General features: G+C 42.6%; 1 protein-coding gene and 1 long non-coding RNA gene across 21 annotated transcripts in view; one reads left to right on the top strand and one right to left on the bottom strand.

Moving 5' to 3' along the window:
• The window catches only part of CELF4 (CUGBP Elav-like family member 4), an 823,187-nt gene that overhangs the window by 192,414 nt on the left and 615,766 nt on the right, over positions 1 to 15,007 (top strand). The window lies entirely within an intron of this gene.
• Positions 291 to 6,104, bottom strand: LOC148132622 (uncharacterized). The gene is made up of 2 exons (XR_015747375.1): positions 5,991 to 6,104; positions 291 to 723 (listed from the first exon to the last, which is right to left on the bottom strand). It is a non-coding gene; the product is annotated as an uncharacterized LOC148132622 (long non-coding RNA).

Consider the following 15,007-nt stretch of genomic DNA (forward strand, 5'->3'; position numbering starts at 1 on the left):
CAGAACAGAATAGAATAGAAAATATGGAATGGAATGGAATAGAATTATTTATTGGTCAAGTCTGATTGGACACACAAGGAATTTGTCAGTGCAAATGCTCTCAGTGTACATAAAAAGAAAAGATAAATTAATCAAAAGTCAAGAATCATAAGGTACAACACTTAATGATAGTCATAGGGTACAAATAAGCAACAAATCATACTAGGAAACAGTCAATATAAGTCGTAAGGATACTGCAACAAGTTACAGTCATACAGTTACAAATGGGAGGGGATGGGTGATAGGAATGATGAGAAGATTAATAGTAATAGTAATGCAGACTTAGTAAATAGTTGGACAGTGTTGAGGGAATTATTTGTTTAGCAGAGTGATGGCTTTCGGGGGAAAACTGTCCTTGTGTCTAGTTGTTCTGGTGTGCAATGCTCTATAGCGTCGTTTTCAGGGTAGGAGTTGAAACAGTTTATGTCCAGGATGTGAGGGGTCTGTAAATATTTTCACAGCCCTCTTTTTGACTCATGCAGTATACAGGTCCTCGGTGGAAGTCAGGAAGGCAGTTCCACTGGTTAATTATTCTCATAGTTAGGAAGTGTTGTTGTACATATAGAAATTATATGCATGTTTTTTTCTTCTTCTTCAATTGGGAACTCTCATTTGTTTTTGTTTTCTTTTCCCCCCCCTTTTTTTTCCTTTTAGTAGCATAGAGAAAGACAAAGGCATCCAGATCTGTTCAAAAGAGACAAGGGAGTTACAGCGAACTGAATAATCACATCATAAGTTAAAACATTGTAGCCCTGTTCCTAAGAGGAATTGCGTAGCCGTGGTGAAAATGGCCCGAAGGCTACAGGAAATATGCCATTATGTATAACAACATGAACATTGATTCCCGGGTGTTTTCGAGAAATGGAAACCAAGAAAGGCATTTAAAAACTTGTGTGTGAAAAGCAGGGGTAACACAGGGACAGTTGGCATCCGCTGTGGTGGTGCAGTGGTCAAAATGCGGTATTGCAGGTGAACTCTGCTGACTGCCAGCAGTTCGATCCTGAAATGCACAAGGTTGAGTCAGCCTTCCATCCTTCTGAAGTGAGTAACATGAGGAGCCAGATTGTTGGGGGGCAAGAGGCTGACTCTGTAAACTGCACAGAGGGGGCTGGAAAGCACTGTGGTATATAAGTTTAAGTGCTAGTGCTATCTACAGTACAGTTGTAATGGGAAAATGAAAAGCAAGAATGTTTTCATTGATGAGACCTGAATTGGTTAAGCTTCTGTCCCATTCATATCATATCATAAATATCTATCATCTATCACCTATCACCTATGTATTTATTTATCTGTCTGTCTGTCCATCCAGATAGATAGATGGATGGATGGATGGATGGATGGATGGATGGATGGATGGATGGATGGATGGATGGACAGACTGATGGGTGGACAAAGAGACAGACACAGACAGTGATAGATGGATGGATGGACACATAGACATAGACAGACATAGACAGACAGAAATGGATAGATAGATAGATAGATAGATAGATAGATAGATAGATAGATAGATAGATAGATAGATAGATAGATAGATAGATAGACAGACAGACAGACAGACAGTAAGGATGGATTGATGGATGGATGGAGATGGACACAGACAGGGATGGATGGACACACAGACATAGACAGACAGATACAAACAGAGATGGATAGATGGGTGGATAGATGGAGAGAGAGAGAGAGAGAGAGAGAGAGAGAGAGAGAGAGAGAGAGAGAGAGAGAGAGAGAGAGAGAGAGATGGTGTTCTCTGAGCTTAGTTGTTTTCTTGATGACCCAAAGGTGCTTTTTCAAAAGGCAATGAACATCTGTCTAAAGCGAAACATCTTCAAGGAAAATCAAAAGTCCAGTTGCCTCTTGAAAAAGCACCTTTGGGACAACCGTGACCTGAATGACTGAGAGCCTCTGTAGAAGTTTTCCTTGCTGACATTTCATTACCCAACCAAGTAACTTCATCAGTGCTATAGAAGGAGTGAGGCTTGCTCTGCATTTATATACAAGTGGTTTGACCTATTGGTGTGGGTAGGTGTGTTCTTTCTTTGGATGATGATGACACCCAGCTTCAGGTATTATCTGCTTTCCATTAGGATACATCAGTTGTTGGGTATTTCCGAATATTGAGAATGATGTACAGGAGGGAATATTCTATATTGACAATTCTACAAACGGTTCTTCAACTTGCCCATCATGCAATCACAGTCTGTTTTAATTCCATTCATCTTCCCTCCATCTAAAGAGGAGATGGCATCGTTAGCATGAAAGGAAGACATAGTCAATAGGTAGCGCACCTGGAGATGCATCACTTTGTTGAAGAAATTAATAATTACAACAATCTGAATGCCATCAGTTAGCTCTTTTCCCACTCCTCCTCCAGAATTCATTAATTAAAAAGCTTTTCTACTCTCCCGAGATGCTCCTACTTTTTTAAGAAAGAAAACCTAGCCTTTGATCACATCTCATTGCTTTTTAAATATTATTTTACACATTAAAAAGAAGGAAGCAGAAATGGGTGTATAATACTAGCCTACCTGGTTTTGATAACTTTTTCTGGAAGCGAGTAAAATGATTCCCTAGATAATAACAATATATGGAACTTGTAGGCTGCCCAGATCTCAATGACTGTGCCCCATGGGATGAACCCTTTCTGCTAAATGTTCATTTCTCTACTGCCTCCTGTGATCTTAGGATATTTTTTTGCCATGTTTTTGGCTGTAATTGATTTTCAGATGCATTGGATCAAAGCTAAGATTCTCTGGGTAATGAGTAGTAGAATAACAGAATAACAAAGGGAAGGGATTTTGGAGGTCTTCTACTCGTAGAACATAGAATAGTAGAGTTGGAAGAGAGCTTGGAGGTCTTCTAGTCATAGAACATAGAATAGTAGAGTTGGAAGGGAGCTTGGGGGTCTTCTAGTCATAGAACATAGATTAGTAGAGTTGGAAGGGAGCTTTGGGGTCTTCTACTCGTAGAACATAGAATAGTAGAGTTGGAAGAGAGCTTGGAGGTCTTCTAGTCATAGACTGTAGAATGGTAGAGTTGGAAGGGAGCTTGGGGGTCTTCTAGTCATAGAACATAGAATGGTAGAGTTGGAAGGGAGCTTGGGGGTCTTCTAGTCATAGAACATAGTAGAGTTGGAAGAGAGCTTGGAGGTCTTCTAGTCATAGAACATAGAATAGTAGAGTTGGAAGAGGGCTTGGAGGTCTACTAGTCATAGAACATAGAATAGTAGAGTTGGAAGAGAGCTTGGAGGTCTTCTACTCGCAGAACATAGAATAGTAGAGTTGGAAGAGAGCTTGGAGGTCTTCTAGTCATAGAATGTAGAATGGTAGAGTTGGAAGGAGCTTGGGGTCTTCTAGTCATAGAACATAGAATGGTAGAGTTGGAAGGGAGCTTGGGGGTCTTCTAGTCATAGAACATAGTAGAGTTGGAAGAGAGCTTGGAGGTCTTCTAGTCATAGAACATAGAATAGTAGAGTTGGAAGAGGGCTTGGAGGTCTACTAGTCATAGAACATAGAATAGTAGAGTTGGAAGAGAGCTTGGAGGTCTTCTACTCATAGAACATAGAATAGTAGAGTTGGAAGAGAGCTTGGAGGTCTTCTAGTCAAAGAATGTAGAATGGTAGAGTTGGAAGGGAGCTTGGAGGTCTTCTAGTCATAGAACGTAGAATGGTAGAATTGGAAGGGAACTTGGGGGTCTTTTAGTCATAGAACATAGATTAGTAGAATTGGAAGAGAACTTGGAGGTATTCTACTCATAGAATGTAGAATGGTAGAGTTGGAAGGGAGTTTGGAGGTCTTCTAGTCATAGAACATAGAATGGTAGAGTTGGAAGGGAGCTTGGAAGTCTTCTACTCATAGAATGTAGAATGGTAGAGTTGGAAGGGAGCTTGGAGGTCTTCTAGTCATAGAACATAGACTAGTGGAAGGGAGCTTGGAGATCTTCTAATCCAACTACCTGCTTGAGCAGGAGACTCTATACCATTTCAGATCAATGATTGCCCAGTCCCTTCTTAAAAGCCTCCAGTGATGGAGCATCCACAACTTCTGAAGACAAGCCGTTCTATCGGTTGTTTGCTCTCATAGTTAGGACATTTCTCCTTAGTTCTAGGTTGCTTCTCTTCTAGTCCAGCCCCTATACCATTCCAGACAAGTGGCTATCCAGTCCCTTGTTAAAAACCTCCAGTGATGGAACACCCACAACTTCTGGAGGCAAACTGTTCCTCTGATTAATTACCAGAATGACAGAGTTGGAAGGGACCTTGGAGGCCATCTGGTCCAACCCCTTGCTCCAGAAGAAGAACCTATACCATTTCAGACAAATAGCTCTCCGGTCTCTTCTTAAAAGCCTCCAGTAATGGAGCAACCACAACTTCTGAAGGCAAGCCAATTCTCTGGTTAATTATTCTCCCTGTCAGGAAATTTATCCTTAGTTCTATATTGAGTGATTTATTGATTGACTTGGCTTAATTCCCATCTTCATCTAGCTCACAAACTGTCCCTATCTTGCATATGGTTAGAAATACAGAGACCAAAGCACCGCATACACCCAAAGCAGAATAAATGAATCTACTTCCAGCAAATTCCCATCGAGATCCTTTCATTTCTGGGTTTAATCACACTGTAGTTCAATGCCCAGGGCAAAAAAAAAAAATGAATTTTCAGGAACTTGGGGAATACTAGCGGAGCCAGGGCTATCTGAATTTTAGCAAATATTGTTCTAGGGAGCAGGCACTACAACTTAGAGATTATACCTCCAGGTGACATTGTCTCATAGAGGGAAATTAAAATGTGCCCTGTGTGCTGTATCTCGGCAGACAAAGAATGCCAATTGGAGGCAGGCAGTCTCACAAATAATATGGCCCTATGACATGAAGGATTTTATAGAGGGTAACCAATACCTTGAATTGCATCCGGCACCATATAGGAAACTAGTGGATAGGATAGGATAGGATAGGATAGGATAGGATAGGATAGGATAGGATTGGATACAAAATAGAGAGTAGTATAGTATAGCGTAGCATAGCGTAGCGTAGCACAGGACAGGACAGGACAGGACAGAACAGGACTTTATTGTCACTTTGAATGTACACCAATAGGCATACATTAAAATGAAATTTCACTGCATAAAGCTCTCAAAGGGTCACTACCTCCAATCTACACTATATAAACATGACTAAATAAAAATACAAAATTATGTATATGCCCACATATATTATATGACACAGAGAAATAACACAGTCTAGTTCGGATCTATACATCTACATGGCGAGAAAAATGAATCTCGTGAATTTACCAGAAGGATGGCATAGGGACCAAAGCTGTTACCAAATCTGGTAGTCCTTCTAGAAATACTTCAAAATCCCCTTCCAGAGGGAAGCAACAGAGCATGAAGTTGGTGTGTGGGGTCTCTAACAATATTTTGAGCTCTTAAATACACAGCGCTTATAAGCAGTATCCTGAATAACGGGAAGCCAGCTTCCTATAATCTTCTCCGCTGTCCTCACCACTCTCTGTAGGGACTTTCTATCTGAGGCGCTGCTGCCACCAAACCAAACACCTTGCAATGTTTGTACAGGCAAGTCCTCAACTTACAAAAGTTCGCTTAGTAACCCATTTAAAATTGCAACGACACTGAATAGTGCGACTCCAAAACATCTGAAGGCCAGCCACTTGCTTATCCTGAACTAGAGAGTAAAGGCCGTTAAAGTGATTCTAACCTGTGTTGGGTTCACCGAGGAGGAAAACCAGGAAGCGAAGGCTGACACCATTGGAAGCAGCCCTGGTGGGTTATGCTACTACCTAGAGCTACCTTCCAGGTGTCTTCACCTGGTGTTCCGCATATGGAAATCAACCAGCCCTTAGCTGCTGGGGAAGGGTGGAAATGTGAATCCTTGCCTTATGGAGTAACCACGGGGATAATTTGGATGGTGTCCCACTCTATGGCATACTTACCTTAACGGATAATTGTCCTCCTCAGTTGCGTTGCTATTTTCATCACGGATGGGAAGAGATGAGAAATGCAAAACCATCTTGAGTTCAAGCTCATGCATCTTTGCCTTTGGAGATGGAGGGAAGTGAGAATCTTTCAGAGTCTTATCCCAGCAAAAAATATCAACCATTCATCTTTAAAAAAAAACTTTTTGATTAAAACGCTAATCTAATCCGAACTTAATCCCTTTCCATTTTCGAGAAGAAATTGGAAGGGTGGGGAAATGGGGGAGGGGAGGAGGAGGAGGAGGAGGAGGAGGAGGAGGAGGAGGAGGAGGAGGAGGAGGAGGAGGAGGAGGAGGAGGAGGAGGAGGAGGAGGAGGGAAAATAATCCAATAATTCCTGCAAAGCTTTAGGATAGGTTAGGCCGGTCAACAGGGCCACCTAGATGTCAATTTAATCTGTCCTGGTTAAAGGAATATGAAAGGTATTTCATTTATGGGGGAAATTAATTGCTATCTGAAGGACTGCAGTGGTTGGAGAGAAAAAATCCATACGAGTTGGTCTTTAAAGGGGGAGGAGGAGGAGGAGGAGGAGGAGGAGGAGGAGGAGGAGGAGGAGGAGGAGGAGGAGGAGGAGGAGGAGGAGGAGGAGGAAAGAAAAAGGAAGGGAAAAAGGAAGAAAGGGGAGGAGGAAGAGAGGAAGAGAAGGAATGGAAGAGAGGGATGGGAGGGAGGAAGGAAGGAAGGAAGGAAGGAAGGAAGGAAGGAGGAGGAGGAGGAGGAGGAGGAGGCAGGAATCTGTAATAATATTGTTAGTTGCTGATGAGACAGCGTTTTCCAGACTGTTGAACTTGCAACGTTACACAGATCTATATGAGATTTCTTCGGAGAGATTTCTGATATGGTCTAATTGAAACAGAGGGGACACCTGTATTTCATATCTGCTTAGAAAGTTAATGGAATGAAGATAGGGAAATCCATATCTTTGCCTGAGAAGTTGGCAGTCTTATCTCGGCTTGGGGAACCAGGGAGAGGAGCTGAACGCAGGCAGCTGACAAAGCTCAGAGTCCTCCCACTGTCAGATTTGTGAGCCTTAAGATATATATATTTTTGGGAGGGGGGGGGGGGTTGAGATGTTAATAGACAGACCCACATTGAAAGGAGGATGCCCAGTTTACAACCGAAGGGCAAAGAGGTGTGTCTGGTTTGAATGCAACTTCCGGAATAACAGAGTTGGAAGGGACCTTGGAGGTCTTCTAGTCCAATCCACTGCACAAGCAGGAAACCCTACACCCTTCCAGACAAATGGCTGTCCAATCTCTTCTTTAAAAGCTCCGGTGATGTTGGAGAACTCACAATTTCTAGAGGCAATTCATTCCTCTGAGTAATGGTTCTCGCTGTCAGAAACTTTCTCCTTAGTTCTAGGTTGGATCTCTCTTTTGATGCGTTTCCATCCATTGTGTTTTATTCAGGGACAGGAGGGCGGAGGTGGAAGGAGAAGAGGAGGAGGAGGATAACTAGAGTTTTTGATGCTCTATGAGCTTCGTGGTTTTCTTGCAGATGTTTCATTACCCAACTAAGTAACATCATCAGTGCTGGGGGGCGGGAATAGGAAGAGGGGAGGAGGAGGAAGAGTGGAAGAGCAGGAAGAAGAGGAGTAGAGGAGAAGTAGCAGGAAAAGAGGAGGTGTAAGAGAAGGAAGAGGGGAAGAGGAGGAGGAAGAGGTGGAGGGTGAGGAATAGCAATGAAAAGACATCAATTTGTGGTCAATTGTCGGAAACTCTTTCCGATGAGTTAGGCACTAACTGATATGACATGCGGAGAATAAAAGACGGAGAACTTGTCAATAGCCCATTGATTGCTCCTATCGAATTGACTAAGGACATTGTACGAAAGAGTTGTGTCTTGTATGAGACACTAGCACTTCACTTCTAAATAAATTACACTTAAATTAACCGTGCCAACATAGATTGGGGAGGGAATCATCAGAGTTTTCTTGGAAAAGACTCTTTCTTGTTCGACGCCATGTCCAGGTTCAGAACAGCACAATACTAAACATCAGAGCGATGCTATAACATGTTTCTTTCTGTTTCCTTCTAATACTTTGCTCTTCGGTATCGGTTGCTTATAGTTACAACCCACAGATTTTTTTTAAAAAAAAAACACCTCACATTGTGAGGACAGAAATTACTCTTCGGCTCTCTAGTTTTTCTGGATTACAAACCGTTTGGGAATAATTCAACTCTGCTCAAAGCTGTACTGAGTCCCCATTAAGCCTGTAACATCAGGAAAAAAAAATATTGTATTATTTGTTTGTATTTTTTTTTTTAATCCTGCCTTTGATTGGTCTCTATTTTTGAAAAAAAATCAAGGTGGACACAACAAATCATCCTACCTCATCCTATTTTCCCTACAACAACCACCCTGTGAGGTTGGTTGGGCTGAAAGAAAGAGAAGGATTAGCCCCAAACCACCCAGTTGGCTTTCACGCCTAAGGCAGGACTGGAATTCACTGTCCCCTGGGGATTGACTCACCCAGATGGCTTTGAAAACACAACCCAATCAAGGAACCATCAAGAATACTCATGACCCACCTAGATAACAACATCAGTGCTAGGAGGAGGTGAGGTTTGCTCTCTGTTTCTATACAAGTGGCTTGCCCTGTCAGTGGGAATAAAAGAATAGAATAGAATAGAATAGAATAGAATAGAATAGAATGGAATAGAATGGAATGGAATGGAATGGAATGGAATGGAATGGAATGGAATGGAATGGAATGGAATAGAATAGAATAATAGAATAGAATAGGGAATAGAATGGAATGGAATAGAATAGAATAGAATAGAATGGAATGGAATGGAATGGAATGGAATGGAATGGAATGGAATGGAATGGAATGGAATAGAATAGAATAGAATAATAGAATAGAATAGGGAATAGAATGGAATGGAATGGAATGGAATGGAATGGAATGGAATAGAATAGAATAGAATAGAATAGAATAGAATAGAATAGAATAGAATAGAATAGAATAGAATAGAATAGAATAGAATAGAATAGAATAGGGAATAGAATGGAATGGAATGGAATGGAATGGTATAGAATGGTATAGAATGGTATAGAATGGTATGGAATGTAATGTAACAGAACAGAACAGAACCAGAGATGGAAGGGGCTTTGGAGGTCTTCTAGTCCAACCCCCTGCTCAAGCAGGAGAACCTATACTATTTCAGACATATGACTGCCTAGTCTCTTCTTAAAAATCTTTACTGATGGAACACACACAACTTCTGGAGGCAAGCTGTTCCACTGGTTAATTGTCCTCACTGTTAAGTAGTTTCTCCTTAATTCCAGGTTGCTTCTTTCCTTGATTAGTTTCCATCCATTGCTTCTTGTCTTGCCTTCTGGTGCTTTGGTGAATAGGTTGACCACTTCCTTTTTGTGGCAACCCCTCAAATACGGGAATGCTGCTATCATGTCACTGCTAATTCTTTTTTTCTCCAGACTAGCCAACCCCAAATCCTGCAACCGTTCTTTGTATATTTTAGTCTCCAGGCCTTTCATCATCTTAGTTGCTCTTCTGAAGTTTTCCCAAAATCTCAACATCTTTTTTGTAGTGTGGTGAGCAAAACTTGTTGCAGTATTCCAGGTGTGGCCTTATTAGGGTTTTATTAAGCATTACTAATACTTCATGTGATCTTGATTCTATGCCACTATTCTTAGTGGTGCTTTGATGGGGCTGTAATTTACTGTTAGTAACTTTTAATTCCTTGATTGGGGTATTGTTTAATTCTTGTTCTTGGTGTCCATCTCTGTTTATTTGGAGGTTGATTGCTGCTGAGGAAGCGTTGTGGTCTTTTAGGTTTTGGTTGGCTTTTGATTTGGTTTTCGCTTTTTGAAATGGTGTGTAGATGTTGTTTATCTCCCTGTGCCTGTCGATGGCCGATTTGTCTGAGTGCCAGGCTTCCAGGGAGCTCCAAACTTTTCTCTTCTATTATGGCAAACTCATTGGCAGGTATTTTTCAAGCTGAAAAATAATGTTCTTTGCCGACCAACTTAAAGATCAATAGTTCCACTTTGGGCCAAGAGCTTTCTGTGTTTCTCTTCCATCAAGAGAGAACAAGTTGGGGTCCTCAGGCTATATGTCTGCCTCTCCAGGAGCCCAAAGATTGTCTAGATCTGCACCCACTTGGCATGTTTTCAAACGACAATGGTGCATCTCGCCATAAATTTATGCCTCCAGAGTTTCCTACTGTTTGTGAGGAATCAGTTCTGACATTTTCCTCAAAGCCATGTTTTGCATCTCAAAAAGGATTTTTCAGTGGCAATTCTGCATTAAAAAAGAAAGGGAAAAATGCATTGGGGTGGAAGAAGTTTATAAAGAGAGCTTGGTTGATTTAAAAAAAAATAGATGTTGAACTGATATTCCTTATTTTAAGATTTCCTTCGTCTTACTCCACCTTGAAGCTCTGAGCCATGTATTATATAGCATTGGGAGTGTTAACTTCATGCCTTCTCTTTTTGCTTATATAAGCACACGCAGCAACTTATAACAATAAAACAAAATTCAGAATATAAAGCTGAACAATAAAAATCAAGGGAGTTACCATAAAAAAATTAAAACAAGTTTAACAGCTAAAAGCTTGGCAAAGGAAAGAGAGAGGGGGGGAAGGAAGGAGGGAGTGAGGGAGGCAAGACAGAGAGAGAGAGAAAAAAAAAGAGAGAGAGAGAGACAGAGAGAGAGACAGAGAAAGAGAGAGACAGAGAAAGAGAGAAACAGAGACAGACAGAGACACACACACAGACAGAGAGAGGGGGGGGGAAAGAGAGAGAGAGAGAGAGAGAGAGAGAGAGAGAGAGAGAGAGAGACAGAGAGAGAGAGAGAGAGAGAGAGAGAGAGAAAAGAGAGAGAGAGAGAGAGAAAGAGAGAGAGAGAGAGGGAAAGAGAGACAGAGAGAGAGAGAGAAGAGAGAGGAGAGAGAGAGAAAGAGAGAGAGAGAGAGGGGAAGAGAGACGGAGAGAGAGAAAAAAAAGAGAGAGAGAGAGAGAGAGAGAGAGAGAGAGAGAGAGAGAGAGAGATAAAAAAGAGAGTGGTGGGTAGTCCTTGACTTACGACTGCAATCGAGCCCATTTCCGTGGCTAAGTAAGACAGTTGTTAAGTGAGTTTTGTCCCATTTTACAACCTTTCTCACCATGGTGGTTAAGGGAATCCCTGCAGTTGTGAAGTCAGTAAAATGGTTGTTAAGTGAGTCTGGCTTCCCCCCGTTGACTTTGCTTCTCCGAAGGTCGCAAAAGGAGATCACATGACCCCGTGTGACAATCATAAATGTGAGTCAGTTGCCAAGCATCTGAATTTTGATCATGTGACCAGGGAGAGGCTGCAACGGTCATAAGGGTAGAAAATGCTCCTTCGGTCCCTTTTTCTGGCGCCGTTGTATCATCAGTGTAAGTCAAGGACTACCTGTGTTTCCTTCCGTTTTGTAACTCTGGGGAAGGTGGGGGGTGTCAGGTCCCTTTCTGAGAAGATGATCCCTAAGCCAGGATACCTCACAAGAGGAGAACCCCCTTCAACCAGTGGTGGGATTCAAAGATTTCACCACCAGTTCAGTGGGCGTGGCTTGGTGGGTGCACTTTGGGCACGTGCACACACTTTGTGTGAGCGTGTGCGCCCAATGTGCATTTGCACAGGGGCAGAGGTGTTCATGCAGGTAGAAAGGCATTCCAACTCACCTCCTGCAAGCTTGCACTCTCCCTGTCACTTCAGCAGCTGCCTTGGGCCACTCTCCTGTGCCGCGCAAAGCACCTGTGCTTCAAAAGAAGGGGATAAAGGTGAGTATATGGGAGCCTGGGTGGGCAGGTGGGCCCAACAGCAGAGCAGCGGAGAGAACTGGTTCAGTCTCCACGGCTCATCGGCGCTACCGGCTCTGCAGAACCGGACCAAACCGGTAGAAAACAACCACCGCCTTCAACACACTCAATATCCAAGGTTCTTGGGTTGGGCCATCTTCAAAAGAGACCCCCCAGCCATCACATGAGCTGGGCAAACTCACGGATGGAGAGACCCTCCCTCAGATCAGCTAACTCTTAAGGAGTTTGGAGGCTTTGAAAGTCAACACCAACACCTTGACTTATGACTGGCATCTGGTAGATCGTGCCAATCTCTCATGGCAGGCGTCCAACCCATCCTTGCATCCAACCCTGGACAGCAGCCCAGCCACCTCATTTTACATCAATTGCAACGTTTGACTGTGTTCAAAGGTAGATCTGGGCTAAGCAGTGGCCTACAGGGCTGGAGGGGAGGGGGCCAGGAATAAATCACCACTGTCTACTTCTGAACGGTCCAGAAAGGGGAGCCCTTGATGCATTAGTCACCCTGGTGCAAATGTTTTCCTTGCTACTCAGTCTTGACACCATGAGATCAAGGAGCACGTACAACCTATGTAGAATCATAAGGCTGGAAGAGACCTTGGGTGCCTTCTAATCCAACCCCTGCTCATGGCAGGAGTCCTTATTACCAGCCCCGGACAAATGGTTGTCCTTTTTTTCTTCTTCTTGAAAATCTCCATTGATGGAGCATTCACAACTCTGAGAGGCAAGCTGTTTGTATTGATTAGTCATTCCAGGAAATTCCTCCTCATTTCAATGTTGGAACTCCTGATGAAGAGATTCCATTCATTGCTTCTTGTCCTGCTTTTGGGTACTATGGAGAAGAATGGAATGGAATGGAATGGAACGAGGAAGAAGGATAGGATAGGATGGGATGGGATAGGATAGAATGAGGAAGAAGGATAGGATAGGATAGGATAGGATAGGATAGGATAGGATAGGAGAGGAGAGGAGAGAAGAGAAGAGAAGAGAAGAGAAGAGAAGAGAAGAGAAGAGAAGAGAAGAGAAGAGAAGAGAAGAGAAGAGAAGAGAAGAGAAGAGAGAGCAGGAGTAGGAGTAGGAGTAATGAATGGAATAGAGAATGGAATAGAGAATACCATAGAGTAGAAATAATAGAAATAGAAATATAACAGAAAAAAATTAGAGCAAGGTAAAGTAGAGTAGAGTAGAGTAGAGTAGAGTAGAGTAGAGTAGAGTAGAGTAGAGTAGAGTAGAGTAGAGTAGAGTAGAAAATATGGAATGGAATGGAATGGAATAGAATAGAATAGAATAGAATAGAATAGAATAGAATAGAATAGAATAGAATAGAATAGAACCTTGTAGATCATCTAGTCCAATCCCCTCTTCCCTGTGACAGACCTTCAAGAATTGGAAGACACTTCCATGTCTGTCTTAGGTCTTCTCTTCATTAAATGAGACATACCTACTTCCTTTAGCTGTTCAGCCTACAATTTAACCTCCTAACCCACCTGTTTCTAGAGAGGACACGGTTGATCAGGAATCTGATGAGTTTGATGATGGGTTCAAAGGTAAATATGTTGAGATGGCAGAACTAAAATTCTGGTCTCAGCAGGCCTTCGAGGCTGTGGAAAGTTCCAGAAGAAGCCGCAAGCCTGTGGGGAAGAAGAGACTGGACAGGCATATGTCTGGAATGATATAGATGGTTTCCTGCCTGAACAGGGGATTGGACTAGAAGTCTTCTAAAGCCCCTTCCATCTGTTATTCTGTTATACGTCTGTTACGTTTTCACTTTCCACTTCATAACACCACTTCATGTTTGTCTCTGTCTCTGTCTCTCTCTCTCCTCTGTTGTTGTTGTTTTGTTTCCCCTGTTGCTCTTTGGATAATTAACTCAGAGGATCTCAGTGGGGGAAAAAATAAGCTTTTAGGGTGACCCTATGCTAATGTGCACAACAAATAATGAGGAGAAAGAAAGCAGATTCGTTTGCGGGGAAGTCATTCGGCTCAGCCTTTTAAGGCACTCTTCCCGATGATGTCAAATGGAGAAGACATGAATCCACAGGCAGGAGAGAGAGAGAGATCTCAGGGGTATGGAGGATGCATTTGGAAGGGGCTTCATTAGCACAAAGTCACCCATCTGCATTGCTTCCTGGAAGTCATGTCTGTGCAGGGTTGGTTGGGTAGAGATGGCATCCTTTCTCTCTTTCTCTCCAGATGATGTTTCCAAAAGCGATTCAGGACCCTTCCCTCATTAAACTGGTTTTCTCAGTTGTCATGCATGGCTGTGAAAGTTGGACCATAAGGAAGGCTGAGCGCCAAAGAATGGAGGCCTTTGAACTATGGTGCTGTGAGTCCCTTGGACTACAAGGTGATCCAATCGATCAGTCCTAGAGGAGATCAACCCTGACTGCTCTTTAGAAGGTGTGATCCTGAAGATGAAACTCAAATACATTGGCCACCTAATGAGAAGGAAGGAAGGACTCACTGGAGAAGAGCCTAATGCTGGGAAAGATTGAGGGTAATAGAAGAAGAAGGGGATGGCAGAGAAGGCGGTGGCTGGATGGAGTCACTGAAACAGTTGGTGTGAGCTTAAATGAACTCCAGAAGATGGTAGAGGACAGGAACGCCTGGAGGAATGTTGTCCATGGGGTTGCAATGGGTTGGACACAACTTTACGACCAACAAGAACAACATCCTTCATTAGACATAGAAAACTCTGCCTCTCTTAAGGAAGGCAGAGGGATTTCAACCTCTTCTCCAAAATACCTGAAGGCAAGACAGGATGCCATGGATGGAAACTAATCAAGGAGAGAAGCACCCTAGAACTAAGGAGGAACTTCCTGACAATGAGTAGTATTAATCTGTGAAAAAAATTGCCTCCAGAAGTTGGAGTTCTCCAATACTGGAGATCTTCAAGAAGAGATTGGACAACCATTTATTTGAGATGGTATATAGTTTCCTTCCTGAGCAGGTGGTCAGACTAGAAGTCCTCCAAGGCCCCTTTCAACTCCATTAGTCTGTTGTCCTTGTTTATGAAGATTCTCAATCTTCCAAGTCTTGGTTATCCCAAAGGTGCTTTTTTCTCCAAAAGGCAACTGGATTGCCTTGTTTTTTTTTTCCTTGAAAAACATTCTGCTGCTCATCCAAGAAGAACTGAAACTTCTTAGATTAGAAGCAAAGTGTTTTCATGGG

Source organism: Notechis scutatus, chromosome 2 (assembly GCF_049901735.1).
Source record: "Notechis scutatus isolate UNSWTSFEM ecotype Mainland chromosome 2, rNotScu1.2, whole genome shotgun sequence".
NCBI lineage: Eukaryota > Metazoa > Chordata > Lepidosauria > Squamata > Elapidae > Notechis > Notechis scutatus.